Source organism: Anas acuta, chromosome 6, assembly GCF_963932015.1.
Source record: "Anas acuta chromosome 6, bAnaAcu1.1, whole genome shotgun sequence".
NCBI lineage: Eukaryota > Metazoa > Chordata > Aves > Anseriformes > Anatidae > Anas > Anas acuta.
In genome coordinates, this window is record NC_088984.1 from 30,430,574 (window position 1) to 30,451,550 (window position 20,977).

General features: G+C 48.2%; 1 long non-coding RNA gene across 6 annotated transcripts in view; it reads left to right on the forward strand.

Moving 5' to 3' along the window:
• LOC137858476 (uncharacterized) overlaps positions 1-20,977 on the forward strand; it is a 46,727-nt gene that overhangs the window by 25,091 nt on the left and 659 nt on the right. For 3 of the 6 annotated variants that reach the window (XR_011097765.1, XR_011097764.1, XR_011097769.1), the window contains 4 exons: positions 2,827-3,134; positions 4,027-11,187; positions 11,655-11,848; positions 17,619-20,281. This is a non-coding gene — a long non-coding RNA (uncharacterized lncRNA). The remainder of the gene's footprint in view (positions 1-2,826; positions 3,135-4,026; positions 11,188-11,654; positions 11,849-17,618; positions 20,282-20,977) is intronic. The other 3 variants (XR_011097768.1, XR_011097766.1, XR_011097767.1) reach the window with 3 other exon arrangements.

Sequence of the window (20,977 nt, forward strand, 5' to 3'; positions counted from 1 at the left end):
ATGCTTAAACAGATTATCGTGCTTTGATGGTCCTGCTCAGGTAGAGGAGTGCATCTTTGCACCTCTTTTGCATGCATGACCTCTCTTCCCTGTAATCCAAAGGACGGCCAGACTTCACTGCCAGAAAACTTTTTTTTTTTGCTCCATCTGGATGAAACTGGGTGAAACAGCAAGGACTGGACAGTCTGATTGCAACACATGGGTAGGGGCTGCAGTTCGTGGTATGCTGGAGCCGAGATTGGGTGCAGCAGAGCCTGGCTTGAGGCAGGGACTGTAGATGCACAACTCTGCTAATACTTTGGGACAGATTTATGCATATGGTGATTGGAGACAGACTGCCCTGCAGCATGATTTGTTTGGGTTTGCAGATTTCGAAGTGCTCTAATTGCCTTTTAAACAGCCATCCCTTTATTTCAGGAAATCTGCCTCAGGCTTTCCCCGTTCAAATTCCAGATTCCCATGGAAATCCAGGAGTCTGGGAACATTTCAGGCTGGTGTTTATGCTTTGTGGTGTCTTGGCTTTTGCTGTCAATGTTAGACGCTACATGTAAAGCAAATACTATAGAAAATACCAAAATAAAGATCTTAGGAAAGGGTTCACCTTTAATTTTGTTGACAAGATGGGAAACAGAGCTTTAACCCCAAGCCTTTCATCATGTTGCAGTTACCCAGGCTTAGAATAAACAGTCTGAAGACAGCAGGATAGCACACGGCTTGCCAGTGGTTTGCTTAATTCAAGACTCACCTACCAAATGTTCGGGCTAGGCCAGCTCCGTTCTTTATGTATTTTGTGGCATTTTGTGAGCTTTCTAGGAAAAAAAAAAAGTTTCCCATTACAAGTTCCTGCAACCAAATATAGTTCTAGCTCCTACTCTAAGAGCACTTCTGATGTGCTGTTCAAAGCAAATCCATCGAAGGAGGATCCTGTTAATAAAACCCAGGAGACGCGAGAGGTCAACTGACGCGAGTAAATAGAGCTTGCTGTCTGCTTGGAGCTCCTGTTCAAAGCCAAGAGGAATTTGTCCTGCTGAAAAAGCTAGTTTTAAATATGGAGGTTGCTCTTTGAACCGGAAAAAATTACTTCATGCTTTTGGATTGCATAAAGACACACAGCCATGTTTTTCTGGTACTCCCAAACCTATCCAGGGACAACTCCTATTTGATATTTACTTTCCATCAAAAGAAACTCCAAACCAGCGTACTTAAACCTTTGGTGTTCTTTAGATTTGTAACAGCATTTTAGCAAGCCAGTAACAGAATCATTTGTAACGTGAGATGAGTTGTCATTGTTTACATTTATCACCTAATTAGAACTTAGAATCACAGGATATCCCGAGCTGGAAGGGATCCATAAGGATCATCAAGTCCAACTCCTGGCACCAACTTAAATTAGTGTCAGACAAGGCATCAGTAATACAAACTCTCCCATTTAGGCAGCAGGAAAACTCTGCGAATTTAAAAGGAACCAAGCTGGCAAAAAATTGCTTCTTCCTCAAGTCTGTCCATTTTCACCTGACAGCTTTTTGGGGGAGTACGCAGGTATCTCACGCAGCACCCGTGGATTCATAGCAGAGGTGAGCATGTCAGTCAATATGTAAGTCTTAACCTTTTTTTGTTGTTTCTGAAGTTCATGCATTACTTCTGAATGCAGTCCAAGGTATTTGATCTCCTCTGTAGGCTCATGATGAAGCCATATTTCCCCATAGATATGTGCAAGCTCAGCTTAATGAGCCTCCCAGCTCTGTTACAGCTTCTAAATGGTTGTCTGCAATCATGTCATCAGCTTAAGCTACATCAAGCTTTTGTCAGGCAATTTTTGCAATATTAGAGCAATGCTAAATTGACCTGATTTACTGTCCTTAAAACTATTCCCACATAACTGAAATGCCCGAACAATTAACGTTCGATGTGTCGTATGCCTTTGGCTTAAACTCAGCCAGACTACAATGCTAATGGCTTTCACATGGCTTTATTCCCCCCCACCCTGGAAAGGAAAAAGGACAGCTTTGCGTTGACATGCTAGGAAGATTAACGCTGATTAGGTTTTTGAAGGCAAAACTTCCCCCAGAATGAGGTATGATGCCAGGGCTAGCTGTTAATACGATCCAAGCATATCTGGTGCTGTGCCCTTGGCCCAGGGCTGGGAAGATTCAGGTTTGCTCAGTCTGTTGGATGCTGTTGGATGTTTTCAAGCTGCTCTTGCAGGACAGCACTGCTTTCAGTGGTGAGGGCTGGCCTGTGGGCATGTAACCTGGGGAAAGGGTCAAGTGGATAAAAATTTCCATGAGTATATGCTGATTTTAGGATAACATGTGAACAAGTGGAGGAGATCCAAGTTCTGGCTTGAACTGCATCAATAAACAATTTGGCATTTAATTAGTCAAAGAGAAACTTTGGGGGGGAAAAAAGTTCTAGATTAAAGAGTGCTTGAAATCTTGTCTGTTGATCTTTCAAAATAATAATTTAAAAAAAAAAGACCGAAGTGTTCTGGATTTAATTAGATATTCAGTTTGTGAAGAGATTTCTCTATACTGTTGAAAGCTAGTTCCCTTGTTTAACATCAGGAGTGATTTGTTTTCAACAAGAATTGTTTCACAACTAAATGTTAAACTCTTCATTGTAAAAGGACCAAAGTGAAACATTTTGGCTTTACTGACAACATTTCTAGTGTTTTCCCAAGCAAAATAAATTTGATGAATTCTGCACAAATCCATTAATGACTCCGTTCAGCCCCCATGTACAGTGTTGATGAGGAGCATGCGAATGAGACTGAATAAAAAAGAGTTTGTTGGCTCACAAAATGCTTATTTTCAATCTTTCAGTTAGGTTCCCAGAGACGTTCTCTGCCTGAACTTCTGAATTTTAGCCTCCACATCTTCAATACACCCTTACTGTATCTCAGGAGAGACATAACTTGCATGGAGAGACAGACGGCAGGGCGGTACTAGTCACTGCTGGCCCTGAAACGAATTCAATGGGCAGGAGCCATTCCAGGGACAGAGACCAAGTCCCAGCTGGATGTGTCCTTGGAGAAACATTTCTTCTACTTCCTACAAGCTCTGAAGACCCAGTGTTCCTGAAAATGAAGTCACTTGAGTCTGCCTGGAACACATTGGATGTCTTCCTAGCTCAGCGTACGTTTTCCGTGTTCTTCGTGGAGTCGGGGTTGGGTTTGTCTTGCTTAGCCATAGGCATCTAGAAACGTGTTACTTTGCCCACACTTGTATGCACTGATAGGAGCTAGAGGAGGAGATGGTGCCTTCAGGAGGTGCATCCTGCTGCTGCCAGGCTGGGTGTCCATCTTTGATGTGTCTCCATCCGCAGAGGTCAGATGTGCACTTTCTGATAGATGCCAGACTTGTAGACATCTGGCTGTGTGATGATGAGGTCTGTACATCTTTCTCTGCAAGATATAGTGGAAACCCTCCTGTACATCTTTAGGCCTGGTACTTTTCCACCTCCCTATTTTATCAAATGATTAATAGTAATAAAATGTGGCAATTTATCATTGAATTGCTGGCGTACAACTGAGACTCCAGTCCTTGTGTTCCACCAGCCAGAATCATTTTTAAAGGAAGTGCAGGCGGATGCTGCAGCCTCACACGTACCTAGCTGGAGGAGGTGCTGGTGATCTGCAGGAGATTGCCCCAGACAGCAGCTGGCCAGGGCTATCTTTAGCTGAGGAACCTCTATTTTTGAAATGTGCTGGATTTTTGTTGTTGTTCTTTTTCCCAGAAAGAGACTCACGATATCACTTTCATTTGCACATGGCCTGGTGCTTTCAGCTGGCTTTCCACCCTCCCTTTCACTTAACTGGGATAACTCCAGCAGGCAAAATACTTTGTCTGACAGAATGCTTATGCCCCAGCTGTCTTATATGGGAGTCCTGCATGTGAGGTACTGATCTGAAGGAGCTGTAGCCTGCCTTTGGGAAGTCTGCCCTGTATATTGGGTAGCAGGCAGCCCACTGGGCTGGATTCCCTGCATCTGCCAGGTTTTCACCAGTTGTATCTGTTCTGGTTTCAGATTGGTGCCAGCAAGATTCACATCTCCCATAGCTGATAAGGACAGCTGCATGCAGGAGAAGCCATCTGTACCCAACAGCAATGACCAGTCACATTTCCATGTAGTACACCACCTTGGGAGATTTGTTTGCTGCTGCTGTTACAGAGGTAAGGAGGCTAATTGCAGCTGAAAATTTCATTTCTGATGGCACACCCAGCCCCATGGTTTGTTTCTTCACTTCTTGTCATACGATAACCCTGAGCTTCTTGTCAGAGTGAGGGCTGCCAGCAGCAATGGAGAGAGGTGCTCATCTCTTGGCACAGATGCTTTATGTAGCCACAAACCCAGAGGGTTCCTACAGTGCTTGCTGCTCCCTCTTGCTCCTGCCTGTTCCTAGCATCCAGAAGTGGCCCTGCAGAAGCCACTTCCTGTTTTTTCAGTCCTCCAGCAAGGTTATCAAAACAAGACAGCTTTATCAAGAAAAAGCATGCCTCACCAAATGAAAACTGGAAGATTTGGCTTTGTTTGAAGGTTTTGGATCTCATTGAAATACCTCAGCGTGGGCACAGGCACTGTGTCAACCATGTGGGCCATCAGCCTCATAAAATGCACATTGTGTGTGAGCTTCTGTGTGCCCTGAAACCTCAAACCCACTCTTTCATTGTAATCTGAACTTATAATTTCTGGCTAGGGAGACTGAATTAAGAGAAGCCTGTGGTATTCTTCAGGGATGGAAAAGAGCATTTTGGAAAACCTGAACTTGCCACAGCCTGCTGAACATCCAGCGAAGAGCTGCTGACAGGAAGATAGCACATGGTGTGTGCTCTGTGGGGACTCGCTCCCTTCTTTCCTCTCCTTCTTGGCTTCATGCCTTCTGCTAGCAATTTCCATGGCTATCGTCCTGATGACGTTCCTGTCTCATTCATCCCTCGGCTTTTGGACGTGGTCGTCAGTCACAGAGCAAAAATCCTGACCTGGTTTGGCTCAGAACTGGTCACTGTTCCCAGCCCTCCCCACAAGCCCCTACGCAGATTTCTGTGGCTGTGGACGCCTACAACTCTTTGAGTCTCACAAGCAGCTCTGAGAACCAGCTCCATCCACAGCTCCAACGGGACCTCCCTTTCCTCCAAGTGACTCACAGTCGACATCCACGAAGGCCCTTTCTTCCAGAAGGCACCCAAAGACCCTGGACATGTTGCAAAAAAAAGGCAAAAGTCATTTGGAAACTGCTGTAACATTGGGCCAAAATGTAAAAAAAAATTGCAAAGTGAGGTTTGCCTCCACAGGGAAGAGGCTGGCTCAAATACATTCCTCCCACCTACCTTCAGACAGACTGAGTCATGCTGTGCAGCTGCTTCTCTCCCTCTGTTGGCTGCAGAGTCCTGCTTACCTAGCTTAGCGGGCCTTTTAACTTCTAGAGTCCTTGCAGGGTTCTTTATTACCCTAATTTCTCTTTTGTGTGGAATTTGGTGCACTTGCTTAGCAAGTCAGTAGGCAGTATTTCTGGATGTTCATGCGACACGATGAACCATAGCCTCAGCCCAGCCTAACGCAATGCACAGAGAGAGAAAGAACATTGGGAGCTTGCTCCTTTTAGGCTCCTGATTTTAATAGGTGAGGATTGAAAGGAAATTGCCACTGCTGGGGTGGATGCACAAGGAACGAGCAACTACTGATAGGCATTGGACATCCCTAGTGCTGCTCTGATGGAAGCACAGGGAGAAGCTCCACAGGTCTGTGAAACTCCAGGCTTTGAAGTTTTCAGGTAATCTGCAAAAGCTCTCAGTTATATCTGTGAGAAGTCCCAGAAGTGCAAATATTTTTACTTCTTATGGGCCTCCTTGCTATCAAGACAGGCTGAAGTGCCCCTGGTCCTTCTGTGTGGTGGTAGGAGCTTGCCCAGCCACCGAGCAGCTGGTTTGTGTTTTAATATAACGCAAGAATAGACTAAAGAGTGTAAAACTTATGGTTTTAAGGCAGGCAAAAATTGTTTGGGCACATGAGAAAGATGCTTGCAAATTTTGGTTAACGTTGTGTGTGTCTGAAGGCAGAGTTTGGATTTAAGGATCAGTTCTCTACAGTGCTGAGCGAGAGGAGGCTAATTTTAACAAAGCTATTTTTCCCATAGCATTTCATATTTCTGTGACTGCACATCCCACTGTACTCAAAGTGCAGCCCTCACCGCAGTTATTACATCATGAACTTAATATCTCTCCCTGGGAAACGAAAGACTTCTTAAGAAAAAAATAAAAAGAGGGGAGAAAAAGAAGGAAGTGTTCGAAAAAGTCCAGAAAACCTCTGATTCCTCTAGGGTCCCCAGCTGTGCTGTGTGTTGTCCCAGCTGAGCTCCAGATATTTCCGCTCCGTACGTTAATGCATTCAAGGAGAAATCAAAGCGGCTGTCTTGAGCGTGCTTCGGACCCGGGGTGTCTGTCCTACCTCGGAACAACCCTAATCCCTGAGGTTGCAGTCCTTTAATCTTCCCTCCGTATGGGATTAGGGCTGAGCACAAGCTTTCCGGAGCTCATTAGGGCTTTCTGTCTGTCGGGGTGTGAACCCATAGGCAAATCTTCAGATGCTTCACGGCCCCTGTGGTCTGGAAGCCACAGCCCCTGCCAGATCACTTCGGGTGATGCAGCGATTTTTTCCTTCCATGGTAAGAGGAGGAAAAGCAGCGCTTCTCTTGTCACCATTGCGTGTCTTGTCACTGCTGCTCTCCAAAAGGATGCCTCCGCTGGTGGGTGGCCAAGCACCGATGGCCTCGAGGCAGCCCTGGGTGGCAATTGATGCAGCACACCAAGAAGGGACTGCTGGAAGCCTTGCCTCATGAGGTTGATTCAGTCTAATGCCAGCTGAACCCAGCCCTGAGCACAAAGCCAGGGTTTGGTGAGTCATAAATGGGAACCCTTGCCACAGTCCCCTCGTCCTCGTGTCCTTAAGGAATCTCTGCACAGGGTTGTCACCACGAGGCAAAGCAGAACCTTGTGCCACAGCACCACTGCTCTTGGGGCCGGCTCTGCAAGGTGGGAGCCTCCTCTCCAGCCTGGTGCCTGCATCCCTGCAGAAGCATTTCAAGGCAAAGCAGGAGTGTGACGAACTGAATGCCTGGCAAAAATGATCTGGCTGCCTCCTCGATGAAGATGCAAGGAGCTGGACTGACCTTGACTGGTGGATTCATGCATGTGGTTTTCCTGGTTCGTAAATCTCCGAGTTCTGAGCTGCTGTGGCTGTTGTGCAGACATCCCCCAGCCCTAGTGCCCTGTGCTGTCCCTCAGGCTTCAGCAGGATGGGGTTCGTGTCCTTGCCAAAAGGCCCCTTCCCTCCAGGTTCCCTGTTCCCTCTGATTGCTTGCTTAGATGGGAAGTTTGGTAGCTGAGAAAAAAGCCACGTCACTTACCAGCTAATAAAGGGAAAACCAGAATGGCAGGCAAAAGCCATCACGTGGATTTATTTTTTTTGGAAGCCTACCTACGTTTGTATGTATTCTGCGTTTCTATGAATGCTCAGATATAGGATGTCCTCACGTGGATTTTCCTCCAGCAACTTCAAAACATTCTTTCCATTGACTTCAGTGGCAAGAGCTCAACTGGAGGCAAAGAAACAAAGCAGTTTGGGGAAAAAATGAAGTGAAAAGTGATAAAATGTAGTATTACTTGTGTAGGATTGCATTTCTTGGAATTTGAGTGATTTTTATCATCGGCTACAAGGCTGCCAGCATTTAGGCTATTGCTTCATGATTCTGCTTTGAAAATACTTGAATTCAGTGGAAATAGCTGAAAGCCAACAACTGCAGAAGCATTAACACTGAGAGCAGCTGACAACAAGGGAAGAAAAACTGCTTGAGAAGGGCAATAGTCATGTTGTTGGGGATTCAAGAAACACAGGCTTTATCCCTGGTTTTGCCAGGGACTTTGAGTGATTTTTGGTGTCTATTGGTTGACCTCAAGGGTTAAGATGGGCTGTGACATGATCTGAACCACAGCAGGGGTTCATTTCTCTGGAACAGCCCTGAAACTAGCCCAGGTTCCTCATCCAAAGTGAAGCCTGCCTTTCCCCAAAGGATTTGTGTTTCCTTCCAGGCTTGCATCTACTTACAGGCAATAGGAAGAGAAAGGTGGTTTTGAGAGCACATGAATTTGGGAATAGAAAATTATGGTGATGTTTTGATGAGCTTCTTGTGCTCTGCTGAGCTCTGGCTCACAGTAGAGGTGGGTTTAAGGACTGAGTGGGAAGAGCCAGATTTGTACCTCGTAGCTCAAGTGTTGGATTTAGGCACGAGATGGATGGTCACTACAGGGCGGATGCTGTTAGGTGTCATTATAAGGCGAATGCTAAGGGTCTGCGTGGCCCTGCTTTTCTTCCTTCTCCTTCCCATGCCTAATTGCCATGTTCCAGATGGGGAGAAACATACCTTGCTAATTTTTTTATTTAGGCCAACGGAAAGGGCAAAGGCAATATAATGGGTTTTAGCCTTAATATCCTTCTACCCCTGGTTACAAGGCTATAGGATGTGATTGCGTAGCTGTAAGAGGAGATCCTGGAGCTTTGCCCCAGCATACTCTTTCGTAAGCCCCATCACACGTTCAGTAGCTTTTAGGCTATTTTGACAAGCTGTCCTCCAAGCAGCCACCACCGAGTGCGAAGGAGTCGGGGAGATTTGCTGATAATTAGAAGTACTGCAAGGAGGAGAACGTGTCGTGAAAGGGCTCCAAAAAAAAAGTGAAATAACAGCTCCCTTCCTAAAAAGGAAATATCCTAGTATGTTTTTCCTGGCAGAGGACTGCTGTCAGGGTCAAGATCAGCAAGCAGTGCCCCTCGCCACCACTGCCTGCGTGACAAGCATACATCTCCTGACACATAGCAGGGGACTTCACACCTTATAAAATCCCCTTAATGTAGCTGTAACTTGCAATAAGCAAACTTCAACCTAAATAGTGTATCTGTCCTATAAAGAAGCTACTGTTTTCTGGCATGCAACCTCAGGCCATTAATCTCGCTGCTCACATTGCTCCGATCCTCCCTGGGGCTTAACAAATGTTTCGGGCACATTGTTAGCACAACAAATTAAAGTGGGAACTTGGGAAATGATACGCTGAGAGCTTATTTGCACAGTTTAGCAGCATAGACTCTTCTTCAACCATGGAGCACAGTCATGGGTCCCTCTTTGCAGTGTAGGGAAGGTGGTAGTAGAGGAAAACCAAATACACCATGGGACTCTTCAGTATGGGATGGCCCAGCACGGCCAGAGCAGCTGCTCAGAGCAGCTGTATTCCCCATAATTTAGCCTCTTGACCTATGCAAGCTTTTATTTTATAGTTCTTTTCTCTGTATTCAGCCCTTCGTTTCTCCAGAAGTTTCTCTGCCCCAAAAGGTTCCTTGACAGCATCTGACCGCCCGATGTCTCAGCTTGCTTGAGGAGCTGGATGAAACTCATCTCTTTCAGGACGTATCAGGTGAAGTTCCAATGGCTGCTTGTGCAATCCAGCTCAGCATGGCTTTTCATATTTGTCACCCCAGCTCTCAGCCCAGCCATGGCTTGCTTTGTGCCACCCAGTGCTTACATTTCCTGGAGTCTTTTCAAATAAGATCTTGTGTCTTCACAAAACCAATCAGTTCATGGCATCACTTATTGGGAAATAGAAATTCAGAGGTGGCAATCGTGCCTTATTGGGAAACACAAATTCCTGTTGCATCTCAGAGGTGGCAGTCATCTTGCTGAAGGTCTCAGCTGAGTCCTCACCCTCATCCTGCTGATTTCAGAATGAAATCTAGCACCAGCACAACCAAAACTATACAATCAGTAGGAAGCACGTGGCCGCTTTGACATCATTGTTCCACATATTTTAAGATCACGGATCATGAACAGGGAAACTTGTTCCAGAAAAAAAAAAAATCACTGGGGCCATTCATTCACGTCCAACCCCAGTTACTGAGGTTAGTCTGTGGATTAACACGTGCATGCATCGCTAGGTGTAGGCACTCACACACACATCACTTCAAGCCAGGGTGGTTCTCCTGCAGAAAAAAAGGGTGAAGTCTTGCCCTGATTCATGTGATGGGCATTTGCAGACGTGTCTCCCAGCACAGCATCCTGGCCAAGCTGGGCATGGAGCCGGAGGGTGGAGGAGTGAGGCTCAGTCCTGAGAGGCTGAATTTTGGCTGCCCATGCTCCATGGCAGACCTGGCTCAAAAAATCTCAGCAGCCAATCTGCAATTTCTGCCTTAAAATCCAGTGAAGCATCTGATGGGGTTTGCTTTTGCTTTGCTTTCTTCATCTTTTCTTTCAGGAGCAGGAAAAGCGGGAGTGAAGCCAGAGCGATTACTGGGGTTATGGAGCTGCCTGGTTTTACTAAAGTCACAGGTTCTGCCCCAAAATCCCAGCTCGCTGGGGCTCAGGGAGTCTCCAGTCCTTCGTGGGAAGGATCCATGGGAAAGCTTCAGCAGGAACCCCCTAAAAACCTACTGGAATAAGTGACGGTGGCTGTGAGGAAAGAAAATTCTGGTATTTTCTTAAGAAACCCTAACTTTTAAGGTAACAGCAGGACTTTCCCAAGTTTTGACTCATCTTTTTTGGACGGGCTATGGCCAGAGGTGGAAGCTTGGCTTCCCATGGGGTGGCTACAAGGTCCCTGGTGGAGGCCACTGCAGCAGGGAGAGCACAGCTCCCACGTGCTTGGGAAATCCTTGATAGTACAAACTTCTTCAAAGTCCTTGGGTTCACCTTGCGGGTTTTTCGCTTTTTTTTTCCCCCCTTATTTGCTTGTTGGCCTGAAAGCTTAATTTTTTTGGAACTGGATGTTCCCTTACAGAGACAACAGCCATGTGGCTAATTCCCACTTGTTGGACACCTTTTCTGGGGCAAATTTCCCCTTTTTCTGTGCCTCTCCAGCTCATTAGCTCCAGGCTGGGATTTAGGCCATCGGCTAGCTTTGAATTTGGTTGTTTTCTTTTCTGTCCTTGGCACAGGAGGGACACAGGCCATGACTAAACTTTTCTGGTTCTGGTGCCAGCACAATCATGTGAGAGGTTCAGAGGCTGAAGAAAATGCTTCAGAATCGCATCTGAAAAAGGAGATTTTGCAGCTTTTTGTACATCAGGCTGCAGATGAAGAGGAGGCAAAAGTCAGACAACAGCGACCATCAAGCATTTTCCAGCCTGGTGCATCTCTGGTAGCAGCCAGAAGTAGGTACTCTATGGCAGGGTGAGAAAGGAGCTGACAAAACCCAAATAAACCTGGGACCTGCTCTCGGGAGCTCTTGGGTAGGGTTTTCTGGGACATGTATGGGAAATGGTCCCTGCTCACAGAGGTCAGCATCCCAGCATCTTGCCCTTGCTGCTCACAAGCCCTGAGCACATGCAGGAGGAGGCAGCCAGCACCCACCACTGCTTCCCTCATCCTGCTTCCCCTAACGAGGCTGTTTGTGGCCTTGGGCATCATTTCACCCACATTAATTGTTCCCCTTCTCCATCCCAGTACGGGAACAGGGGCACGAGGGACGTGTGGTGCATGTGGGCAGCCCTGGGCTCTGGCCTGGTGCCTGTGTCAGTGCTCTCTGCCTGCCCTTCATGTTTTCCTACAAACCGATGTGAGGCTTGTAAAACTGCCGTCCCTTCCACGTTAACCGAGCTCACACCTCTGCTTCTTCCAGGGGCTTGGCTCCAGTGGAGCTCAGAGCTGCAGGAAGCTCCCCAGCTTTGAGGGAAAAAAAAAAAAAAAAAACAGAAAAAAAGGCAAATGGGGTTGGTCACGCAACGGGCAGGATGCTCATGTGGATGGCTCCGTGATGGCAATCTCCACCCTACCTGTCCCAGGCTTGCAAGACTGGAAGTATTTGGCCAAAATGTAAGTAAGTAAATGGAAGAAAAAATATCTTTTTGTTCTTTGTGTTTGTTTTCCTCTCCTCGGGTGTAAGCGGAGGTGCAGAGCCACGTGGAGGGGGGGTAATTGGGGTTTTGGACACAAAGCATCATGGGTGGTGTCCTGGCCAGCTGTGTGCTTAGATCAGCCTGGACCTGGAAATGTTCCTGCTCTTTGCTGGCTCCTTTTGTCCCCCTCTGTGCCCCCTCCAACACCTGAACGAGTGGGGTTTACAGACCCTGGAACTGGCAGGAAAAGGAAGCAAACCCAAAAAACATGTGAGCAGCCTTGTTATTGTCCTCACCTGATGAAACAAACAGTTAGAAGCCCCCAATGAAAGGCATCTCTAGGGGGGAGGCTTGCAGCCAGCTCATAAATCAAAAGTGCACCTAACTTTTTCCCTCCTGGCTGTGCCAGCTCTGTTTGGCTTGGCAGCCCGTCCTCATTTTCAGGGCATTAAGGAACCGAATTAAATAATTGAGAACCTTTTCCTTTGCTAGCGCTGTCCCTTGGCCTGCTGTGAGAAACAAATAATTTTCTTCAGACAGGATCTTCTGTGAATCTATTTTATTCATGATTGCAATGGCGGGCATCCTGTCAATCAGGAGCACATTTTAGTAAACAAATCCTAACCTTTTATTACCTATTACCCGACGCCTGATCACCTCCCCTGTTTCCTCATTAGCTGAGTACTACAGGTTCACAAGCTACTCGACGCTCCTCTATACCATATATGTACAGTTTTTCTTTTTTTCTACCCTTTAATTTCTCCTTTCTTATGTTTTGAGAACTTGTGATCTTTGTTTTACTGATCGCAGAATCTCAGAATTTCTAGGTTGGAAGAGACCTCAAGATCATCAACTCCAACCTCTGACCTAACACTAACAGTCCCCACTAAACCATATCCCTAAGCTCTACATCTAAACGTCTTTTGAAGACTTCCAGGGATGGTGACTCCACCACCTCCCTGGGCAGCCTGTTCCAGTGCCTAACAACCCTTTCAGTAAAGAAGTTCTTCCTAACATCTAACCTAAAACTCCCCTGGCGCAACTTTAGCCCATTCCCCCTCGTCCTGTCACCAGGCACGTGGGAGAATAGGCCAACCCCCACCTCGCTACAGCCTCCTTTAAGGTATCTGTAGAGAGCGATAAGGTCGCCCCTGAGCCTCCTCTTCTCCAGGCTGAACAAGCCCAGCTCCTTCAGCCGCTCCTCGTAGGACTTGTTCTCCAGGCCCCTCACCAGCTTGGTCACCCTTCTCTGGACCCGCTCAAGCACCTCAATGTCCTTCTTGTAGCGAGGGGCCCAAAACTGAGCACAGTACTAGAGGTGCGGCCTCACCAGAGCCGAGTACAGGGGGACGATCACCTCCCTAGCCCTGCTGGTCACACTGTTTCTGATACAAGCCAGGATGCCGTTGGCCTTCTTGGCCACCTGCTGGCTCATATTCAGCCGACTATCAACCATCACTCCCAGGTCCTTCTCCATCTGGCAGCTCTCCAACCACTCATCTCCCAGCCTGTAGCTCTGCTTGGGGTTATTGTGCCCCAGGTGCAGGACCCGGCACTTGGCCTTGTTAAACTTCATACAGTTGACCTCAGCCCATCGGTGCAGCCTATCCAGATCCTCCTGCAGAGCCTTCCTACCCTCGAGCAGATCGACACACGCACCTAGCTTGGTGTCATCTGCAAACTTACTGAGGGTGCACTCAATGCCGTCATCCAGATCATTGATGAATATGTTAAAGAGGACCGGCCCCAGCACCGAGCCCTGGGGGACGCCACTAGTGACTGGCCTCCAACTGGACTTGGCTCCATTTACCACAACTCTTTGGGCCCGGCTATCCAGCCAGTTTCTAACCCAACGAAGCGTGCGCCAGTCCAAGCCAAGAGCAGCCAGTTTCTTGAGGAGAATGCTGTGGGAGACGGTGTCAAAAGCCTTGCTGAAGTCAAGGTAGACCACATCCACAGCCTTTCCCTCATCCACCCAGCGCGTCACTTTGTCGTAGAAGGAGATCAGGTTCGTCAAGCAGGACCTGCCTTCCATAAACCCATGCTGGCTGGGCCTGATCGCCTGCTTGCCCTTCAAGTGCCGCATGATGACTCCCAAAAGGATCTGCTCCATGAGCTTCCCTGGTACTGAGGTCAAACTGACAGGCCTGTAGTTCTCCGGGTCTACCCTCCGGCCCTTCTTGTAGATGGGCGTCACGTTTGCTAGCCGCCAGTCAGCTGGGACCTCCCCCGATAGCCAGGACTGCTGATAAATGATGGATAGGGGCTTGGCCAGCTCCTCTGCCAGTTCTCTCAGTACCCTTGGGTGGATCCCATCCGGCCCCATCGACTTGTGCACATCCAAGTGCCATAGCAGGTCATCAAACAGTTCTTCGTGGATGGTGAGGGCCACATCCTGTTCCCCATCCCTTTCCACCAGCTCAGGGTACTGGGTATCCAGAGAACAACCGGTATTGCCGCTAAAGATGAGGCAAAGAAGGCATTGAGCACCTCCGCCTTTTCCTCATCTTTTGTAACTAGGTTTCCCCCCATATCCAGTAAAGGATGTTGATTTGGAAAGAACTGTTCTCGCACTGCTCATCCTGTTTTTCTCAAGAGACGTTCTGGATTAATTGGAAATGCTGCTTTTTCCCTCCATCCTATCACTAATCCATTGAGAATAGGTATTACTAAAATTTAGAATACATCATTTCTATGTATATATACACACCCCTCTAATAATTAATTAGTATTTCTTAAGATAAAGAACAACATTCACAAACTAATAAGGATTGTTCTAGTGGGGATTGAATACCCTCCTTTTTCTCCCACTTCCAGAGAGTGTTCCCTGGAGACACTCAAATTCTGTGTAATTCAGTCCCTTTTACTCATTAATTCGTTAAGAATTCTTCTGAGGAGAAGTTAAAGGTTTACAACAGATAGTTTTAACAGTTTTAAGCTTAAAAGTCTTTGTTAAGTTTGCAGTCTCTCAGGTATCAGGGCTTTTTAACTGATGCTTTTACCCAGGTATGAGTCCACCCTTTCTCACCCATTCTTACTGTCATCTCGGTAGTCAGGAGCACTTGGAACAGTCCGTCCCACTCAGGTTGCAGTTTCAGTTCTCTCTGTGTCTGCATCAGATCCCAATCTCCTGCTCGGAATGGATGGATCAGGACTTCCAAGGGTGGAGTTTGAGCTAACAGTCCCTGGGTCCTGAGAGATGACAAAGAGGATGACAGCCCGAGTATGTAGTTCTTAAGAAAAGCATCTTTTGTTTGAAATTGAGGTAATTCATTCCTTTTGTCCATGTAGAGCAACTTTTACTTCTTTTTAGTTTTGTGTAGAGGTAGCTCAGCAGTTCTCTGAATCCTCTCTGGATTTATTCTTTGTTCCCCCTCAGACGTCAGATGCCCTAAATACTTGACTTCTCCTTCTACGTATTGTAATTTATTTGCCTATACTTTCAAGCCCTGTTTTGCCAGAAAGACGAATAGCTTGTCGGTGGCTTCCTTCTCAACCGTTTTCTTCTGTCCTGACAATAAAAGATCATCCACATTACTCCAGAATTTGTTCTAGAATTACTCCAAAATTTGTTCTAGAACTTGCCCAAATAAGTGGGTGGCCCAGTAAACCCCTGAGGTAAAATTGTCCATCTGTATCACTGCTTCTGCCCCATTTCAGAGTCCTTCCACTCGAAGGCAAACATATCTTTGCTCTCAGGGTCTGAGAGCACCCCATTAATAATACTGTTATTCCAGCCTAACAATTTACTGCTTGAACGCCCAATTTCATCATCAAATCCTTTCCCAAGTTAGTCCCTGCCTTGGGTGCATACAGTAATTGCCCAGTGATCATTCTATCCCTAATCTCAGCTCAGTGTCCCCAAAAAGTGGCACCGTTATCCCAGTCCCTTCTACCCCCATCACGTTTAGGTTTTCATTAGTTAATTTAAGCCTTAATACTTCACAGCCAGTGATGACCTGGCTGCTCCAGTGTATTGGGTTCACATGGCAAGGTTCTGGTAGCGAGGGAGCTGCAGGGGTAGCCCCTGGGAGAGGAATCCAGCAGCTGCCCCCTGTTAGATAAGGACCCGTTTCAGCCGGCTCCAAAGGGGCCCACCGCTGCCCAGAGCCAAGCCATGAGCAACGCAGTTTAAATCTCTATGAGAGCAGACCCAAGAAAAGGAAAAAAAATTCTGCACAACAGCAGCTGGGAGAGCGAGGAGGGAGAAACCTCCCTGCAGACACCAAGGTCAGTGCTGAGGAGGGGGAGCGCAGTGCAGAGGTGCTCCAGGTGCCGGAGCCGAAGCCCCCCCTTGGCCCACAGAGAGGCCCCTGGTGGGGAAGGCAGACCCCCACAGCCCATGGTGTGCCGCAGCGGAGCAGATCTCTGTGCTGCAGCCCGTTTCGGAGCAGCCCAGGAAGGTCGGCACCCCACAACAGAGCAGGGGGAAGAGTGACCATGAAGGAGCAGGGGGAATGAAGCACCACGGACTGACGGCAGCCCATAATGATAATTGCAGAGTGATCCCTGTTGAGGTACACTTGAGGAACCCTTGAGGTACACTTTTTTCCTTTTTCAGGGAGCCAGCTTTCTGAGAAGCCCTGACTCCCCTATTCTGAATTTATAACAGCAATCTCTCCTCCTTCTTCCACTCCAGATACTCCTAGCTGAAGTGGCCAGCCTGGCCACGCTTAAAACATCTTCTCAGAGCCTGTCCCTGCTAGGACTTAGGCTGCAACACAGGTAGCTTTCCTTGGCTGCTATTCCTCCATCTCTCTTCCTCTCCTTTCCATCCTGGGCCCTCTGTCTCCCCCCGCCTCACTACCCAGTACGCCGTGAATACCATTTGTTTCACTCTCTCCTTTTCCTTCTCATCTCCCCTCCTGGCGTACACCTTCATGCTACCTGCACTGCTCACTCCAGCCTCCCACTTTCTGAAGCTTTTCCTGTCTATCTGGCCAAGCTTTAATCACTAAATGAACTTTAAAGAGCCCATGGGCTACCAGGTCCTCAGGATTCATCCTGGAGTACTTTCTAATTCTGACCCCGAGTCTCTCATAGGATTTCTGTGTTGTGGGTTATTGTTATTGCAGTTGGATAAGCAGATATTTCTGCTCTATCGGAATTACTCTTGGTCTGGAAGGGGCTGTTAGTTTCCCATTCTTGCATAGCTGCCTGGCGAATCATTCCTCTCCAAAACATTCTTCTCCAGTGAGTAACATACTCAAGATTGACATTTCCCCCCCAGGAATACAAATTAGGCCTTAGAAACAGATTTGACTGTTCTGCTAGGCCCTCAGTTAAAGACTTCATTTCCTTCTTAAAACTCCCAACCTCTCTGCTGGTAAGGGGGGAGTGGCACCGGCTCCGCATCGGCCCTGCACGGCCCCAAGACCCCACTGGGACCCCCCCCACCTCTGCTCCTGCCTCTCCACGCTCCCCAGCGCGACTTCTCCAGGGACAGCATCAATTGCAGTCCCTGTCTCCCCTCCTGGAGCACCTGCTGCTGCCTCCGGTGCAATATTAGGATTATAGGGAGCATTACTTGATTCCTCCTCCAAAACCAGAACCGTATTGTTTGCATATAAATTTCAAGCCTGAATTTTCATCAGACCCGTATTTTGGCCAAAATACTGAAGTTCCTTTTATTATATTTTTAGGTCAGACAGTTACACAGTATCAAACCATTTTTAATTATATATTTTTAAATCTTTTTTCCCTACTTTTTGGCTTGTCTTTCTAAATCCTTACCATTCTCTCCAAAGGGCTATCTTTAGGCACAATCCCGGGGTCTCCAACCCCACTGCTGACTCTTGGAACCCTTAATCCCCAGCTCTTCCTGACGTGCTGCTGAGGACTTCACCACCCACAGAGTGCCACACGCCTTCACCTAGGATTAGGACAGAGATGGGGTGTACTGCCAAGCACCTCACCATGCTCAGGGACCGTACACCTAAGGACCCAAGACTCTCTCTCACTCCTCTCTCTTTCGCTTCGTCCCTCTCCAGCCCAGGGGACTTTGTTCGTCCCCTCATGGGACTACAGAGCCTCGCGGATGAGGACTCCACACTCTCTGCACTAAAAGTGCATCTCATCCACGCTCATTCACACCAGAGTCTCCCCGAACCCAACCTGAGGCAAGATACGGTAAAGTTTCCCTTACCTCGGTCCGTGCACGGCTTCCCGGTCCGGGTTATCAGCAGTAATCCCAGTGCCTGTTCCTGATCCGGGCTGGAATATATGTGGGCTGTGTCCGTGTATGTCTGTGCTGGCCTCCCTTCTCCCCAGAGCTTCGCAGAGCCTGGCTTTAAATTAACAGCCTCGGTCCTTTGCCGGCCGTACCGAGATGACCCACCACCCGTGACGGGAACGCTTGTGCTGGCAAGAAATCTGCGGCAGGTGACAAGATCCCGGACGAGCCCCCAAATTGTGAGAAACATCTCAAATAATTTTCTTCAGACAGGATCTTCTGTGAAGCTATTTTATTCGCGATTGCAGTGGCGGGCGGCCTGTCAATCAGGAGTGCATTTTGGTAAACAAATCCTAACCTTTTATTCCCTATTACCCGGCACCTGATCACCTCCCCTGTTTCCTCATTGGCTGAGTACTACAGGTTCACAAGCTGCTCAACGCTCCTCTATACCATATATGTACAATATTTCTTTTTTTCTACCCTTTAATTTCTCCTTTCTGATGTTTTGAGAACTTGCTCTCTTTGTTTTACTGTTCTCACACTGCTCATCCTGTTTTTCTCAAGCTTCTACCTTATTTTGGAACAGTGAGGCCTTCTACTGCCTGCTTATCTACTTAGCATTTCTCTTTATTATGACTACGCAGCTACCTTGGAATACAGAAAATTAGTTCTCTACTGCAAAAACACAACTTTGTTTCTCACCCTGCCACCAGGCTCATTGAGGGATGGGCAGCTGGGCTTTGCCTGCTTTTTATCCGCACCCACACTGGGGAAGAGCTCAGGATGGTCGCTGCCACCCATCTCAGCAGCCCCTCTCCTCCTCCACATATCCCTTCTGCTCTGATCTCATTTGTCTTTCTCCTGCCCCTGCGATGAGCGGTGGATGCAGGCTTTTATTTATTTTATTTTTTTTTCCATAGAAAATTTGGTGTTCATCCCAAGGGGCCGGGGAGGGATGATGCCCCTTTTCAGCCCCAAACCGGTTGCATTGATCCAGAAGCAGGACAGGGAGGATTTTTCCAGAGCATCCCAGCAGCGTGGCCGCCAGGAACATCAGGCTCTCCCTCCTGGCTTTTATTTGCTTTGAAATACCGTCCAGAGAGTTCTGCTGAAAAACCAGGGGGAAATGGGCCAAACAATGAAGGTTTTGAGGATGCGTTTTCAGCCCAGCACTCAGCCCTGCGCTGCTGGGAGGTGAAGGGCAGGGGAAAGCAGGTTGGAGAGAGGCGGAAAGGCAGAATGAGGAGCTTAATGAGCTGGTTTGGAGGCTGCAAGGGCCAGGCTGGGCATTTTGGGGCTGCTCTCTAGCAAATCTCTAGTGGCAGTGACAATTTTAACATTGTGTAACACAAAAACCTGCCAGCACTGCTTTCCAGCTCCATGTTCCCCTCTCCACGCTGCTGCACCAAGGCAAGCAGGATGCTGGGAGGGAGCTTCTGAAGCATGCTGTGCTGAGCAGGTACAAAAATTGCTATTAAATGACTTAAATTCCCCTTAAATAACTTTATATTTCACCCCGCACAGCCTTGGCAATGATGAAGGTCTGTGCTGACAGCAGTGGGTTTCTCCCAGCCCAGCTTGCAAGGAGCCGTGGCGATGCTTTCTGAGAAACCGGTGTAAGTGAAGGAAGGGAAAAAAATCATAATTGGAGGAAATTACTCGAAATTCTGCCTGCTAGCTAGCCTCCAGCCTCTGGAAAACGTCGCTGCGTGGCTGCAGCGGCTGGGCTGCTGCGGGCGGGTGAAGGCAGGAAGAAAAATGACCCCGTGTCGCTCTTACAAACAGCTTCCCGAAAGCAGCCTGCGGCTAGGAATGCTGCTGGATGCAATCCCTTGGAGGAGGAGAAAGTCCAGGGGAACGTATTTTTGTCTTTCTGAAGGATAAATCATCCGAGCCAAGGCTGCCCTGGAAAAGTTGCAGCTCGGGGGCATTGCTGGGGAGCCGGGCAGGGAGGATCTCACACCCCGTGATTTATGGTGGGGCTGAACCCCCCTGGGACTGCCAGGAGATTTTCTGACATTTGCAGACACAAAAAGGGTTTGCCAAGATGCTGGCCTTGGAAGAAAGGGTCGTAAAATATTTTCTGTTTCAAACAAATCTCCTCTTCCCTCCCCAGCCACAGTGTGGTGCTTGGCTCTGCTCCTCGCCATCCCGTGCCCAAAACCAGCCTCCTGCAGCCGAAATCTGCTTGGCATCGGTGGGCTTTAAGCACTGCCTTGTGCCCTCTGAGCCCAGGTGAGTGGCCGTGGCGTGGGTCAACCCTGCTCAACCACTGCTAAAATAGAAAATATATATAAATATAACCTGTGGCACTCCTATAGGGCCGCACGGGAGTCAGGGAGCTGAATCCCAGGGGTCCTGGCCCCCAGAGCAGTGCAGGTGTTTGGGGATGGGGAGATCTCAGTGCCTGAAGCTGCTGCGCTGGAAATTGGTGCTGAATTCTCTCCTAATCCCTAGCAAGGTTGCTAAAATGGGATAAAAAAGCCATAATCCATCCTGGTTCCAGGACAGCAGCAGTATGGGTGGGATGGTTTTGTTCCCTGTCCCCACCATGCCCACACTGGTTCCCGGTCCTGAACAGCACCACGATAATTTCTCGAGGTTCTCCCAGCCCCGGGGACATCCGAGCTCAAAAATAAACCCGCAGCAGAGGCAGGGGAGCAGGGAAAGGGCAGCCGACCCCGCAGGCAAAGCTGTGCAGCCGCCAGCCAAGGATGCCTCCGAAGAGGGTGCCAAGGGAGGAAGGAAGGGCTAATTACTGTTAATTGCATTGCACTGTGGCTCGTCTGTCGGGGAAGGGCACTTCCCCCAGGAAAAGGGGGCTCCCTGTCTGCAGCAGCCCCAGAGGCTATGCGGGATGGGGCTCTCCTCCTCCTACCCCACAGAGGAGCAAGCTCACAGGTGGGTTTTGTCCTGGTGGACCCCAAAGCT